At 41.7% G+C, this 17,811-nt stretch overlaps 1 long non-coding RNA gene across 1 annotated transcript; it reads left to right on the top strand.

Annotated features, from left to right (window-relative positions):
* The first annotated feature begins 6,518 nt into the window (after positions 1–6,518).
* Positions 6,519–7,485, top strand: LOC119332514. Its single transcript, XR_005160986.1, has 2 exons — positions 6,519–6,783; positions 6,858–7,485. It is a non-coding gene; the product is annotated as an uncharacterized LOC119332514 (long non-coding RNA).
* The last annotated feature ends 10,326 nt before the right edge of the window (positions 7,486–17,811 follow it).

The raw sequence follows: 17,811 nt of genomic DNA, 5'->3' as shown, positions 1-17,811 counted from the left end.
CACGAACCGGTACTATAGGTTAGACCCCTTTAGTACCGGTTCGTGCTTGACCAAGTTAAAATCACCCCCCACAAGTGTAGGGCCTGACCAACTGGCAAGAACACTATTGAGTTCATTGAGAAAATCTAGTTTGAACTCATCATAAGCAGAGCCATAAACAGAGATCGATCTCCACCTAGTATTATTATGTTTAAATTTTAAAATACAAGAGATGCAAAAGGTGCCTATATCACACTGTAAAATGTCAAAACAATCCTCTTTAACACCCACTAGGACACCACCAGCAGTGCCAGTAGCAGGTAGCCAATTCCACACAAAACCACTTCTAGAATCGATGGCATCTAGCTGTGGGATGGTGAAGCTGGTCTTTTTTCGTCTCTGATAAACAAATAAAATCAGGGCTACAAGCTTTTCAGCTACCTAGTGGGTCTGTTTATGGCTCTGCTTATGATGAGTTCCACACAAAACCACATAACGTTTCGCTGCGTGCAAGTCTCTTGAAGGACGTAGGTCTCCCATCTTACGGCTCAGGTTGCAACTTGTCTGTTCACGATATAGCACTCAACTTGTTATCGTGTCTGAATTTTTTGAACTTGGTTGAATTTTGTCGAAGCTTATTACTGCCACGTTCAGCTACCTAGTGGTCCATTATGAGAACAGAACTAAGGCTTGAGGACAGAGATCTATAGCGTGGATACAGCATCGTTAACTATTTTGCATTGCTTCCACATGCTTGTTTGCTGCATGTTTTGGACAATCAATTTAGCTGATGTGATATATTACATGTTTTGTCCCTATACCTCTCTTGCTAAATGGGTAGCTCATGGTTCTGCTTAGCAGAGTATTCCTAGCTTTTTTCTTCTTCTATATACTGATGTGTACTGAATGTATACTGATGTGTACATATGATGGTTGGGTCATACTGATGTGGATTCAGAAGAAAGGAATGCTCGTCCCCGAGGGCTCAACTGTGTACATTATGTTGTCGAAGACAGACGGCCTCGACCTTGGCCTTGCCGTTCTTGCTTAACTCTGAATCAAGAAACAAATGCCCCCCTTGCTTTACCCACGGTCTTCTATCGAACTCACAAGAAACAAGAGAGCAGAGTTGAAGTCGCATATTTACTTGCAGCTACACCGACACCCAGGTTATTGTTCTTGGCAAAATCAATTAGGGATTCAGTTGAGATGGAAGACAAGTTTTTGTTTTTTGTTGCAACGAGAAGGGAAGTGTTGATTAATCTAACGATTCATCAAGGGCCGGGAGGCAGAATTGGGCCAAAAAAAACACAGTTCGATTTTTTTTAGTCAGGTTGCTCTGCTAATTTTTTTAGGGGTTGCTCTGCCCAATTTGCTTAGTGCAGATGGGCAACTGGGTTTTTACCGCACGCATGAATGTTCAGTTTCAGGTTCACTAGTTGGCAGTTTCTTTTACTACTAAGCAATATCAAAGTTTATTCTGATGTCATTACTGAAAACAGAAGTTTGCTCTATTATGATGCATGTCGCTGAGAGAGACAATCATGCATGCTGTCAACTTATTCAGAAAGCAGTCGAGCTGATACACCTAATTAAGCTACTGCTTCCTTCAGCTATCATGCTTTGGACCTGGGATCTGGTATACTTGCAAAAAAATGTCAGCACAAATTGTTCGGTTCCCCCGAACCGAACCGAACGGTTCGGTGCTTCGGTGTTTCACTTTTCTCGGTTCCTAGAAAACACCAACCGATCGGTCTCTAGCTATAAACAAAACCGAGTATTCGGTGCACCGATTGATCGGTTCGGTATTCGGTTTTGCACCGAATACACCGAACAGCTGTGGGCACTATCGCGCAGACTGGTTTGGGCTGGCCAGATGGTATAGCTGCTGCTAGTACTTGTTTGGCTTGGTTGGGCTAAGAGCTTTGGTCTGTGTGGGCTACATAACAACACGTGTTATTTATGCTCAAAGAATAAAAAAAGATGACATGAGCTGAGCGAGACCGCAGGCAGCAGCAAACACCACCTAAGGTTCACTATAAAAATGAAAGCAGACCCGCATCCAGTACACGTGGATGAGAATCAGGGACTCTTCAACAGTATGCAAGGTACTGGATTAGTATGGTGTGACTTCTCTTTTCGGCTTGTCATGTGCTTCGATAAATTTCGATATAGAGAGCTTTTTGAGGAAATGTTTTCGTCAAGACACTGTTCACCCCGTTACTCCTTTGATGAGTCCTTGCCATGTCTCCACTAAATGAATCTCGACGATGAACAGTAGCCTAACCGGCCAGGTATATCATGAACAGTATTGGTCCGCCAGAGCGCGCAGTCACCCTGTAGTGTCCGGTACTCTACAGGGATGGGTCGTTTTCTTTCTTGGAAGAGGAGAAAGAAAGGCGACCTCACGTGCGCCGCTAGGAGCGCTTCTTCTGTCGCCGCCCTCCGGCGGCTCTCCTTCGTTGTCGACCTCGGTCGTCGGTGGTGAGGGTTTCGCTGGATCAACGTGTGTGGATAGTTTTAGGTCAAAATAGCCACTACAAGAAATGTGTTAATCCATGACGGATTTCTGGTAACAATCTTAGAAACCGTCATGATTAATGACGGATTTGTTTGGTTCGTCATGAAATCCGTCACGGACTAATCAGATGAGAACAAGTCCTACGAAAATGGCGCCCTTACAATGGACCGTCACGGAAACTGTCACGAATCGGATAGATGTAGACCAAACAGACCGTCATGGATGGCTCATGTTGATATGCCACATGTGTAAAACCCATATATGCCAGGTTTAGTTTTTTTTTACTTGTTCGAACAGTCATGGACGGCCGTGCTTTTTCTAAGGAAAAATGGAATGCTGGTGCTGCGTGTCCCAGCGTTGGTTTCATCTAGGAAAAAAAAAGACCGCTGCTGCTGCTCTAAGTCTATTTTGTACAGAAAAAATGTGATGGGCCTTCTGGTGCTCTTTTGTACGAAAACGGAATGCTGCTACTGTGACGTCCAGACGTTGGGCCGCGCTATGTAATTTTTTTACAGAGAGAAGAACTGTACGGTTTCTTTAATAAATCTGAAAAGGATCTCACACTTATACACCTAGGTCGCTACCGCTATGGAATGTCTACGTTTTTGTTAATATTCTTTTTATGTTCCTAGACAAAACGAGCCAAGGTTTTTACTTAAAAAAAAGGAGATTGAACCGGGATTCGGACCACGTAGCACTAACCTCTAAGTTCCAACGAGCCATGTTTTATTATAGCACTTTTCACGCGTAGGTAACAATATGGTTTTTCTTATGCGAAACTACAACAATAGGTTATGTACTGTACTACTTAACGACAACGTATAATAAACATTCATGAAATCTCCAAAAAAAAAATTGTGCCCATCTTATAAATTAATAACATTGTTTCATGCCAATTATAAGAATTGTCTACCATATTTAGATATTATTATCGTTTTATCTAATAGGTTGCAAATAGAAGTTTGAGTTATCCCTAAGTATCTTTCAACATTTTCATCAATTTCTAGGATATGAGCTAAAACAAAACATAATTCCTTGAACAAAAAATGAAATGTGTAAACCTTATTTGACTTGCATATACATCAAAATGGCATTACCTCCAGTAGGAACACATAAATTTATTTAAACTAAAAAAAATATTAAATCATCTCTAAAATCATTGAAAATCCTACAAAACAAAATATTTGTTTTTTGCAAGAAAAATAAAATATATGTATTAGAGTACATGTGAAATAGGGGTACGCCGCATGTTTTAATTAAAAGAAGAAGAACACATAAATGGAACTCAAACCCGAGACATAAATGTGCGAAAGAATGTTTTGTACAGTTAACAAAAACGTCCTACTTGTATTTTAAAAAATATTAATTTTTAAATATTCAAACATGTATTTGGAGAAAAAGTCATCATGTATTTAAAAAATATTCCATGTGCATAAAAAAATGTTAATTGTGCATAGAAAAAATGTACAATGTCTATGGATAAAGTTTGCATGTATTTTTCTAAAAAATTGAAAATGAATAAAAAATGTGCAACGTCTATTGGATACACGCTGTCATTTTTAATAATGCATGGTGAACATTTCTGAAAAACACAAAGACAATTTTTTAATACATATGAGACATTTTCTGAAAATATGTTATTTTTTTCAAATGCAATAATACTTTCTTTAAGTATTATTATGAAAATGGTCTGTTTTTATTATATTTGTTTTTTGAATGAAAACTAAAAATAAAATAAACAACAAATACTAATATGAACTTGGAAAAATAAAAAGAAAACCAACGTCGGAAAAATCGCTTCAACGATCAAAAATAAAAGGAAAAATAAAGCTATTTCCTTATGTGTATTCTACTGGTTTTGTTTTTATTTTATTGTATTTTATCAATTTGTTTTTTCTAGTTGGAACTTGGTGTTTATTTTCAAATAATTTTTTTACCTTGAAGAGTTAAGTATGAACATTTTCCTAAATTCATGTCGATTTAAATAAATAAATCATGTACTTTCATTCATGACCACAAGCACACATAATTTTTGTGTATATGCACTGGTTTTTTGAGAAAAAATATTAAAAAACTGAAAATGTATATTAAAAATTATTATGTGATATTAATATAAATTTTAGATATGTATTAAGATAGATCAACTTCTATTAAAAAATAAACGTGTTTCTTCAAATGCTGGAGTGATTTTACACTCCAAGTTTTTTTATACATTTTGAACTTTTTCTAAAACACGTTGAACATTTGTTTTGGAAGTACATCTTCAATTATTTTGAATGCATGACAAACATATTCCAAAATATATTAACAAAATTTAAATATACATGATACATTCCAAAAACATTCCAAAATTTTTTTCAAATGTAAATTTTCTTGCATTTCTTTTAATTCTAGATAATGCAAACAATGTTTGGAAAAATGGAACCTCGCCTGGTGTCATTATATGATACCTAGAGACCGTGTTAACAATTTGAAAACATGAACATGTTCCCTATCGTTTTTTATATTTTAGAAAATTCAAATCAAGTTCGAAAAACATGAAACCTGCCATGGTGTTATCATATGATCCCTAGAGAGTGTGATGAAAATTCGAGAAGGTTTCACAGAAGTTGTGACGTACACTACTTGGAGGCGGAATATCTCTGAGGAAGAATCGTCGTTACGAGAGGGAACGTGTCTGGTTTGAAGCCGAAGTGTTGGTTACTTTAGTGTTTGACATTTAATTCCTTTTCTATGCTCGAAATACACCATCACATGTTCCATGTCAACATTTCGCCCTTTTCGGAATTCGTTTGCAATATTTAAGATATTAAGTGTATTTCTAGGCATTTGACAGATATAATTCAATTTTGAATTCCGAGTGCATGAAAGGTTGGCAAAATGGGTTGAAATTTATCATTTATGTTAATAAGTCTATTTTCAGGCCTTATCCAAGAAAAGAGGAGCAATTCCAAATATCGGGGTGCCAAGACTCCACCCCGGACGTGTAGCTTATCATTTTTTAGTCTATGAAATTAATCAAAGTCTGAAAACACAAGAAACCTGGCATGGTGTTATCATATGATCCTTAGTGAGCATTGTAAAAAATTTAGAAGGTTTGCCAAAAGTTATGATGTACACTGCTTGGAAAGTGGACCATCTTCGAGGAAGAATCATGGTTTCAAGAGGGGACGAGTCAGGTTTGAAGGGGAGGTGTTGATTACTTCAGTGTTTGACCTTGAAAATTTCCCCACGCTCAACGTACGCCATCACGTGTTCCATGTCCAAATTTGGCCTTTTTTGTGTATGTCCGTTAATATGTCTATGTTTATGCATTGTCCAAGTAAAGAGGAGGAAATACAAATAAAAATCTAACTAGTGCATCACAAAAGAAAACACTCTTTCAATTTTTTGCCAAGCATATGCACCCAATATATTATTTAATTATAAATTACATGATATTTTGACCACTTTAAGATATATTATCCTTTCCCCTATAGGTTGCAAATAGAAATTTGAATTGTTCATAAACACTTTTGAAAACTTCTTCCATTTTGGGATATGACCTAAAATTAAACATATACACTTAAATATCTATTTTTCAAGAATGTATATAACTTTTTTGAGATTCATGTAGTTCGAAGTGGAAGGATTTTCAACACACATGTGAAAATTCATTTGAACCACAGAAAAAATTATACCATCTGGATTTTTTTTGAAACTCCTAAAAACATAAATTTAGTATATATCTCATCTAAAATTGAGTTGGGGTACATCAGATATTGTTTTGCAAGTTACTTCACACGGATGGCTTATTTAGTTATCGGGAAAATATGAAAGATAAATGTAAAAGTTAGTCGTTATTGGGCTGAAAGCAGAAAAGGCCCATTATATCTCTGAGCCGAGGGTCGATCCAACTTGAGTGAAATCGTGGCCTCTGATTGCCCACGGATCACAAATTGCAACCGTTCGATTTCCCAAGATCCGACGGATGGCGTACAACCCCTATCCTATCGTCTTTCTTCCCTACCCCGCAGCCACTGGCTCCTCTTCCGCCGAGAAGCCAGCCGCCATTCCTCCCAACTTCTTCTCCCAGTGCCTACCTTCCTCCCATCTCGGCGTTCCGGAACGCGACCACCACCGTGCGCCACACAAACGACGGGCGAGCCGTCGAGGCATCCTTACGGCTCGTCCACCCGTCGGGCGGTCCTACTTCTCCGTCCATTGCGCCGGCCTCAGGGGCGACGGCGAGCCCGAGGTCATCTTAGCCGAGGCCGCCTTCGCCCTCTTCTGAGTCAATATTGGTTCATTATTATCCAACCCCTGTTCCTCTTGATCTCCGCCACCCATTCTCCAATTAATTCCTCTTGCCTTGCAGGTCTAGGAGCTCAGATGCCGCAGCAGGCAAGGACCGCCGCCATGAAGTGCAGATCGTCCCCAACAACCAGCGGTGCCGCTCTGGGTCACCAGGAAGCGTGGGGATGCGTTGACCCGACAACGAGGAGATGCGTCGACCAGTCGCGGAGATCTGTGTGGTGGTGTCCCCTGCCATCGAGTGCCAATCGCTACGACGGCCTCCTATTCCAGACTGGCGGTCGTCAGCGTTATGCACTACGAGGGTGGATGCCGTGCCGGTGATTGTTTTCCCCATCCACCCGTGCGTGCTGGAGTTCCATGGCATAGCAGCGTTATGCAGTGCATGATGCTCGTCATCCCCATCCAGCGCTTTTTCTAGCATACACGGATGGTGTGGACGTGCGCTAAGATGGAAAGAAGCGCATCCATTGGAGGTACGCAGGATCTCCGGCGAGCGCTGGGTGACCCCAAGGGGTGGCAATGCGCATAGTGCTTTAGGGAGTACTGTAATTTGTAATTTTATTTTTTGTTGTGCGCATTTTGTTTTTTCTGTCATTTATGTTTTTGTTTTTACGGCCATTTGTATTTTTTGTTGAACAATATTAGCAGAGATATTAATAAAATAATTTATGTGATGAAAATTTATAGAATTGGTGGGCTGAGGACATATCAGTATGAGCTGAGATTATTGGGCCATTACAGTACGGGCAATAACTGGCCTATAACCCTAAATGGGTCAATCTTCACATGGGTCAAAATCCTAATTGGGTTGATAACCTTATAGACTGCCATGTCAGATTCATGTTGGCTCCCATGTCAGATGATGACCTGGCATGCACGTTAACGCCGTTAACAGTATGCCATACGTGACGGTGCATGACCGTCATGGATGGGGGCAACATCGATGACAGTCTTGGTATTCTGTCATGGAGTGCACTGTGCTGAAATTATGACGCGATATACATGACGGATTTCAAATCCGTCATGGACGTCCGTCCTTGACAGTTTTGCACCCACCTATGATGGTTCTTGTCTGTCATGGATTAACAGATTTCTTGTAGTGAGCTTACTTTTTTAGGTTGTTCATCGTCTTGGCTTTGGCGACGGTGATGACGATGCTGAATAAAATTTCTTCAAATCCTACTTCGACAAGGCACTCGGACCTATGGCTGGGGATGCATTTAAAATCCAGTATGTTCAAGCAAGTATGGTGCGGCGGCGGCGGCATCCTTGTGGTGGACATGTGTCCTCCGGCTCTGCCGTTACGACGGCGTTTGCTCCAGCATTGGCGCGGAGCTTGGGAGGTAGTTTAGGAGCAAATGCAGATTGTCGTTTGTATTGGTGGCATCTGCAAGATGGTGGATCGTGTGGTGGGTTCGTGGTACGTGGATGGCAGGTATGGTTTCCTCCTCCGACGTCTTAGTTATGTGGGGGTGTCAGATCTGGAGTTCGATGACGTGTCCGGGATGTTGCTTGGTCTGATTCGTTCAACGATAATGGTTTCACCTTTGGCGAGCCAACATGGAGGTCCTCAGAGCTCATATCAGCGATGGAGCCGCGTCGAGCTGGGGGTGTGGTGGTGATCCATCACTTCTTTCTTTGCTGGCTGCTGTGGTGGTGTCAACGGCAGGTGATGGGTGTTGGTGTCAAGCTCAGAGGTTTCCTCGGTCTTGTTTGTAATTTTACTTCTTAGCTGGAGTTCCTTTATGCAAAGGCTAACGTTCTGCTATGTATTTAGTTTTGACAGATTGATGTGTACGTGACTTGTACGATGATCCTTATGATATAAATGTGACACGTATAACCATGCAAGAAATATAATGAAAAAATATTAATCAAGAACGATGAGCCGTGGGAAACTGGGAATAGGTTAGTGATTGGAAACGAGGAAACGGGGAATAGATTAATGCAGAAGGGTGCTTTGAGATTAGCAATGCCACTTGTCATGTCTTTGAGGGGATCTTTCTTGATGAAGAAAAAGAACAACAGGTCCTATAAGTTTTTCTTCCTTCAGGGAAACAACATTGATTTATATCTGATTAAAGAAAATGATTTGTGGAGTCCAGAGATTGCACGCACAAAAATCTCAACCAATACACGTGCGTGTTTCCTTCCTTCCCACGTGACCATGAACCGTCTCCAGCCCCCAGATCGATCCCTTGGTCCCAAATGTCCGGACCGGCGCTAGCGAAGAGGGCGCCGCCATGATCTGCCGCCCCGGCAATTCCCCGCCGGCGGCGCTGGAAGATAACGACATGCTCCAGGAGATCCTCCTCCGTCTTCCGCCCCAGCCGTCCTCCCTCCCGCGCGTCTCCACCGTCTGCAAGCGCTGGCGAGGCCTCGTCACCGACTCTAGATTCCTCCGCTGCTTCTACGCACATCACCGGAACCCGCCACTCCTTGGTGTCTTCTTCCAAGACGGCGATAAGATCAAATTCAGTTCCGTCCTACCCGCTCCAGACCACATCCCTCATGAGCGGTTCAACCTGCCAATCGGCGACTCATGGGGCCGGCTGCTCGGGTGCCGCCACGGCCTTGTCCTCATCTTAAACGTGTTGCGCACGGAGGTCCTCGTGTGCGACCCCATCGCCGGCAGTCAGCACCGTGTGCCAATTCCACCCGAGTTCAAGTGCGTCTACGTCTATGGAGCGGTGCTCTGCGCTTCCCGTGACCGGGGCCACATGCACAGTGGTTGCCACTCCGCCCTCTTCAAGGTGGTCTTGCTGCTTGTGTCCACTAAGGATGGTCGAGCCCTTGCCTCTGTTTATTCTTCCGAGACTGACACATGGGCCAATCTCATCGAAGCAGAGGTTCACTATCGAGATTGTTTTTGCAGTTATATTAGTACCCTAATTGGTAATGTTGTTTATTGGTCATTTAAGTATGTGAAGGAGGGTATACTCGCGTTTGATTTGGAGACGCAGAGCCTTAATGTGCTCGAGGGGCCTCCCAATATGAATCATTCCTACAGTCATCAGATCATCCAGACAAAGGATGGCACAGTTGGTGTCGCCATGATGTCTCATCATCACGATAACATTGAAATGTGGCAGAGGAAGATCAATTGTCATGGTGTTGCCACCTGGGAGCTGTGGAAGACCATTGAAACGGAGTATATTCTTGGGTTACCTCCTCTGGTTGAAGGAGAGACTGTATGGGTGAAATTTATACGCGGATATGTCGAGGATACAGATGAAATATTTGTATGTGTGAAGGACACTGTTTACATGGTTCAACTTAACTCGATGCAATCAAGGAAACTTTGTGAGACCCGTAGTATGAGTTCATGTCATCCTTTCAACAGTTTCTATGCATCAGGTAGTATACTGTGCAGTAGTTACCTAATATTTTTATGTTTCGCCCGTGGATGCTCAAATATCAATGCTAGATAGACAATCATAGTATATGTTCTCATTTAATATAGCTAGATAGACAAGCATAAGTCATCACTACTTTCTTTTTGAGGAATGTCATCACCAATTCATCGTTTCTTTTATATTGTAGCTGCATGGAGACTAGGAGACTATTTGTGATTTATATCTGCGTGTTATAACCTGAAGGAAGAATATGTGAACATAATCACAATGAGGGACAGAGTGAGTCGTGTACGGTCAGGTGTTTGGGCAGGGTGGATTCTTGCAGTCGATTCTCGTTTGTAGCTGTTGTTAGGATGTCTCGCTGTATTGATCTTTATAGGAGAAGAGAAGAGAAGAGCAGAGTGGGGACTAGGGAGATGATCAATGAATTGGTGTGTGTGTGTGTGTGTGTGTGTGGGCGCGCGCCTCGTGTGCTGCATTTTGCATTTTGAGTGCTGTCCCAAGCGATTTCTGACCCGCTTTAGGTTGCCTGGAGCTAGCCGGAGGTAAATTGAATTGGGGCAACCTTCCTCTGAAGGTAAACTGGGCAAGTGCTTCTATGTTTTAATAATTTGTTCAGGACAAGAGGTTGATCTGTTCAGTTAGTAGTAGGTTATGTCAAATTTCCCCATGCCGATTCCCTGCATCTTGAGTTGCCTGTAGTAGGTTAAGTGTAGATTTTTGGAAACCAGCAAACCGGAACACATTGAAAGTGCTGCTCCTGTAGATTTTTGGAAATCATCTTTTTTATCCTTGGCTGTACGCCTTTGTCATTGAGAAAACGGTTGATAACGTAGCTGCAGGGAGACAGTATGTGTGTTTTATATTCTTTGAGTTACTTTGCTGTAACCTGAAGCCTTTATGCATTGAGCTGCACAAAGACAATTTGTGTTCTCTATCCTTGACATTGAGTTGGCCACTGTACCCTAAAGGAAGGATTTGCAAACATGCATAATTGCAGTTTAGGCTTGACATGTGTTTGGCCCCAATTCAATTGTAGTCGTACTATACTTAGCCTGTAGATTGCCATGGAGGAGGGTGCTGGGCAGGCAATCAGAAGGAGAATTGCCAAGCAGTTGCAAGCCCGCAGATTTTCTGAGCCTGGGGCTGGAAGTAAACTGGGCTAAGTGCTCCTGCATTTGAATTCGTTCAAGTGATCAGGGTGCTCTGTTCAAGTGATACGGTGTTTAAGTGATCTTCTTACAGTGTTGTGATTCCTAACTAAGTTCCCTGCATCCTACTCCCTCCATTCCTAAATATAAGTCTTTTTAGACATTTCAAATAGACTACAACATACGGATGTATGTAGACATATTTTAGAGTGTAGATTCACTCATTTTGCTCCGTATGTAGTCACTTGTTGGAATCTCTAGAAAGACTTATATTTAGGAACGGAGGGAGTACATATCAAAGTTTGTGCCTCAAAACGAAATTTCTTTGCTCTTTTATATATGCCTATTGATGTCACTGATAAGTGAGAATCATACCGTGAACTTGTTCAGAAAGCACTTAATCCCACACAACTGTCAGCAATGTGATAAGCAAAACGTTACGGTTGTACTGATTGTTGGATCATATGGATGTGTAACGAATGTATGTTCAGTTTACAACACACATTCAGTACTGAATGTCAGGTTGCCCTGTTGAATTGGTCTAGTGCAGACGAGCAACTGGGTTTCTACCGCACACATGTTTAGTTTCAGTTTCAGTAGTTTGTTTTGCCATTCTCCAAGGCAAAAGTTTGTTTATATTCTGATGCCAATGAGAATCATACTGTCAACGTATTCAGAAAGCAGTCGAGCAGAGAAGAGAAGAGAAGAGAAGAGAAGAGAAGAGAAGAGAAGAGCAGAGTGGGGAGATGGCAGTAGTACCAACATGCAGAGTGTTTAGTGCCAGTTCAAGTTCGACCGATTTGTTTTCCCTTGGATGTGTGCAAATCTGCTGCTGTTGTTGTTAGATAAACCCTGAACCACCAGTGAACTAGAACAACACCAGTTTCAGCTGACTGGTGTCGCATTGACGGTTGTGCTCTTTATCCTGCTGACTTCTGACGATGATCGCCTCCGTGTACAGAATTTGCATCTGGAAGCTCCATTCAGAGGAGGAGCTGAGATTTACATGGTCTCGTTTTTTGTGAACTTCAACAGTTTGTACCACATGAATTTCGTCGCAATTCTTTAGAACAAGAATTACACCATACACTGAACCGGCTAAGGGTAGAATTCAATCAGGGATTCTGTTCAGAGGGGAAGAGTTGTATATAAAATTTTTTTGAGGGGTAGAGGGGAAGAGTTGTTGATGATGACAGAAGCATAGTTTAAAAAACCGAACCGGAAATCGAACCGAAAAGGCTGTCGGTTCAGGTTTTTACCGGTCGGACCGCCGGTTCACCGGTTCGATTGTCGGTTTTTTAAGCAATAAAATAATATATGTTGAGTAACATATGTGCTAATATATTGTGAAACAATGGTCAAATAAAATTATTTATATGTAGTGGACCACAAAGTAGCACAGCCAAGTTGGTTATTGGGCCATGGGCAAGCCCCACGTACTGCTCAAAGATCCTGGGATCTAATTTCACTTCTCCAAATTTCTATTAAAAAAAATTCCTGGTTTTATCCGGTTCAATGGCCCGGTTTTTTCACCGGTTTTCCAAAAAACCGGCCGGTTCGACCGGTTTTCTCCGGTCTGATTGCAGAACGGTCTTATTAGCTTAAAAAACCGCTGAGGTCGCCAGTTCCGATTTTTTCCGGTTCGACCGCCGGTCCGGTCCGGTTTTTTAAACTATGGACAGAAGTAAGTGAGACGTTTTTTTTGAGTGAAAGTTATTTTCAGGACGTTATTTTCAGATGATTCACGACAAATGGGCTTATGGGCCATAGGCCGTGCGCAGATAATCAAGATGGGGCGGAGCCCTAGTGAAAAAGGAAAGTTACGGTCCACATATGCAGCGTCACCATCGCCGTGCCCTCTCAAGTCAACTGACTCCATTGGCTTCCTCGCCGACGGCCAAATCCTAATCCTAATGGGGAGCCCGCTCGACCACTCCACCTCCGGCGAGTTCCGGCGACCCAACCTCTGTGCTCCCCAGCATCGATCTAAACAGCGTTGCTGCCAAGGAGAGATACTTGCCCTACCTTAATCACCTTACGTGGAACCAATAGTTTATGATGATTTTGACAGTGTCAATCGTTTGTCCTAATTTCGATGATACCATGCATAGCAGGATAGGGCTCTAAAATTGCCCGCCTGCACCAAACAATAGCACGCTGCATCTACAACACTTCAATCTACCCTAAGGTTAAACCCGGGGTAAAGTCACAAGACACAACGCAACACACAGCAATGTTTCGAATCATTTGAAATCAAAATCTCCTATCATATCTTAAAATGTTTTTGTATGTACACGAAAAGGACATTATCAGCAGCTGGGTGTATAAAATAATTTCCTTTTTCATAATTGCAACTTAATTTCCCCATATACTATCACACTGCACATCAAGCACATTTACACACATAAAGTTGCCAAGCAGAAGGACACACACTATGGAAGCATTGGTACACACTAGAGAAGCATCACTGTGACGAATCCTCTCCATCACGACTGTGACGAGGCGCTACCGACAGGAGAGCTCAATGATGCAGGAGCACGGTTTGACTTATTCGACTGGGTGGGCTGCACAATTGGTTCCTAAATGTGAGGTGCCATGTGGGGTTTAACAAAATGTGAGGTGCCTAAATATTTAGTCAAGCGAGACCAACCTGCCTCGGATCCTTTTTATCCACGACCAACCATCAAACCATGTTTAATCACTTCTTCCATCAAGTTTCTGATGTCATTACCTTTATGACATCCACGGCCAAATTTCTTGGAATATTTTTTTGTTTTCTATAAGTGGAAACCAGGAATGTGACTGAATTTACCGGTATTGGTCCATGTGGTGTGGCTCCTAACATTTCGATATGGGTATTCGGTTTGTATAATGCCCTACCATGTCCCAAGCCTCTTGTGGTAATAAATGGTGTGAGTAGTAGAAACATTTACATCATGCATTATCTATGATTAATTTGTGAAAACCAATGCACATACATAGATTTTCATGAACTGAAAATACGATTTCAATTCAGGCTTATACAATACACCATGGACTTGGTGCACACACACTTAATTATGCATTACTCTTACACACTAACTGACTCTCACACTCTTACTCGTAATGTAGGATCGAGTCTTTATTTAGGCAATTTACATAAGTGGAGTGGTGACTGAGTGAAGATGATGGTATATAGTGTAAGAAATAAAGGATGGTCATAACTGACGACACGTACTAGTAACAAGCACCCACAAGTTCCTACGGGAGATGTGCATGTTATCAACATGCTCTTTAATTGTCAGATGCACGCTTAACCCATCGTCGACAACATCTTCAGATGCTTGGCAATACCCATGGAACCGGAGATCGCAGTTGCCTAGAACATGGCGCAATGTTTTGATTTTTCAGAAAGACATGGGCAAAATTTTCACCTGCGTCCCTCTCACATCCATTGTCTGGAGCTTCTTCAGTTTACGGATGGTGTCTGGCACCGTTGTCAAGCTCGAGCACCGGACACTGAGGTACTGTAGGTGCAGCATGTCCCCGATTCGACTTGGCAGCTTCTCACCAATGTTGATGCCCTCTAGGCTGATGACGCGAAGGAATGTGGATTGCTTGAGCAACTGCCTCAAGCCTTCCTTGAACTCCTGTGGTCGTGCTGCATAGTGCCACAACAAATATCCGACATTAGCCCGGTAGCTCAGTTAATAATATGTAAAGAAGCGGTAGGTATTTCTTAACAAATGTGGCTCTAGTACCTTGTGCATCATGGGAGCTAGATTCCTTGAGCAGCTGGTTGGAGGCTTCCTTGAATTCTTGTGCTAAGAACAATTAAGTAGGGTTGGTTCGATGACTATGAGGATGATGATCGTATGACTTGTTATTAATAACGAGTAGAAGTTCTATCATGATGATTCGTAGGACTTATTATTATGATGATGCATGATGTGAGCATGAAGAGTTATTATATATCAGTGGGTGAAATGAACATGGATTGGATTGAAGTGAAGGCAACATGCATGTGGTGCATGTCGAAAGTAGTACTAATCCAAACTTGATCAAGTTAGGATTAATTAGTATTACTTTCGACATGCACCACATATGTTGCCTTCACTTCAATCTAAGCCATGTTTAGGCATAGCATAGCGTTGGTATAAACCAAGCACGAAGATATAAGAGAGGACACTTCTCTCTATTAGCTAGCTAATAACAAACTAAATTAACCCCCAAAACCCCTAAACAAGCCCCTTTCAAAAAAAAAAAACCCCCAGCCACAGAAATGCTGACGCGTGGATCCCTATTGGTCCCGGTTGGTTCCACCAACTGGGACCAAAGGCCCTCCTGCCTGGGCTCAGCGCGCAGGCCACGTGGAGGTCCATCTGTCCCGGTTCTTGTTTGAACCGGGACTAAAGGGTCAGGGCATTAGTAACGACCCTTTAGTCCCGGTTCAGGAACCGGGACAAAAAGCCCTTATGAACCGGGACAATAGGCCCGTTTTCTACTAGTGTATATGAGTAAGTACTCACTTCCCTGTTGGATTTCAACTTCACGGAATGGATTATTTGTATGACAGGGAGGTTACAACTTACAAGTGATGGATCATAATTTTGCATGGCGATTTACTTAGGCAAAGCTAGAATTTTTGTTTGGTTTACTGTTAACCGCTGAGCGGTCTTGTTGTGTCCAACTTGGTGATAGCAAACTACTGCATACTTCAATAAAGACTGCCACGTCAATTTTGATGTGTGCAGAGCTCTTCTACTTCTCTTTGTTCTCAAAGAATTTTGTACTGTAGGCTGTACTACTGAATTTCAGGGTCGCAGCAGCAAGGGCGAGGTGGCCGAGTGTGGGGAATGCAGGCATAGGCAAGATGATGTGCTGCGGTTACCAGCTACACACCTATCACTGCCTCCAGTCAGATTTGGGCGGCTGGCTATTTGAAAAAATATACAAAAGATCATGCTGGGGCACGCGATGACACCTCACGCACTGACACCAAGTAAAACCTAGATCAGACGGCAAGGAGATATAACGGTAAAGAAATAGTGGAAGAGAAATGAAAGAACCCATTTAAAGATAGGTTGTTTTATGAAAAATATCAAGATTATGTATCCTTGCGGTTGTATTGCTACAAGCGAAGTTCATTTATTCATGCCCTACTTCTATCGATCTTGCATACATGTCTGAAAACACACATGCTTGCAGTATTTTTCATTGGATTTCCTTTCTCAATCAAATCAGATGGTTCTATTTATCAGCCTATCTGACTTGCTCCTATGGAAAAGGTTGAAGGGATTGAAAAAATCAGTCATTCACAACCACCGATGAAGGATTCGCTGAAAAGTTAAGGATTAGTAGTTCTTTTTTGAAATCAATTTTCAAATAATGGATTTGGTATTATATATACTAGATAATACCCCGCGCGTTGCTGCGGGAATTTGTAGTAGTGTATAGGAGGATTTATGGAATGATAAATAGTGAAACTTATGAAAATAAATATAAATATACCTATTTGAACGTTTAAACTGTATGAAAAGTAAGAACATATTGTATAGTATCTCCATATTTGCGTAATTAGATGAATGCATCACCAACAAAAACACTTCAGTGCCCTTGTTTGTCATCGGAATTGTACATCCCAGGGAGAGCATACATCAGAGCTATATTCTCAACTGGAAAAAAATTATTGTAGAGTATCTCCATAGCCATGAAGCACATTATTTCATTATGAGCTATACAATCATATATCTGAAAGTATGGTTATTCCGCTATATATAAAAGGTGTTGTATTTCAACCATATATTTGTTAGCAAGCATGTAGTAGGGCTATAGGCATCATATAGTTATCTTGAATTTCAGAGACAATACCGGTAGAACCCTACATGCTGTAGGGCAAGAACAAAATTGTGTACCATAAAATTGTATCACTCAGGTAAAAGAATGAGCACATAAAATTCACAATGGAATTGTACTCTCAGGGAACAAATGACCTGAAAATGAACTCGAATATGCCATATGTTGTGATTCTACAAAACAATTATACGAGAGTAATAAAAAAGTACAAAATTCATACTAAACTAACATGTGCGAGAGGGGAGAGAGATGTTGGATTGCAGTTCGGCGCAGTATATGATAGCTCTATTTGTTTATTCTTTCCAGAACACTAAACGTCAAAAAGGGAAGAAGAAATAACCACACCATCTGGCGCTTGCAATAAAAAACAGATCGGAGAAACATCAATAATAGATCGTATTTGATGCATGTTTGTCGACAGTAGTCGAGTAAGACAGAAGTTTGAGGGAGAGAGACTGACTGGTCTTGTTACCGTGGAGGAGATTGTTGGAGATGGAACAGATCTTTGTACAAAGGAAAATTCCCTACTACACACAAATCAAGCGTCAAAACAATCTAACTCAAAAATTACGTTCATATCTGAGAAGATTAAGTGGAAGGAAAACAACCACCTCCGGTGCAAGTGATGTTGAAGGAGTATAGCGGCGGTGGCATGTTCAGCTCATCTGGTCGA

Source organism: Triticum dicoccoides, chromosome 7A (genome assembly GCF_002162155.2).
Source record: "Triticum dicoccoides isolate Atlit2015 ecotype Zavitan chromosome 7A, WEW_v2.0, whole genome shotgun sequence".
Lineage (NCBI taxonomy): Eukaryota > Viridiplantae > Streptophyta > Magnoliopsida > Poales > Poaceae > Triticum > Triticum dicoccoides.
This window is presented reverse-complemented; position numbering and strand designations above follow the sequence as displayed.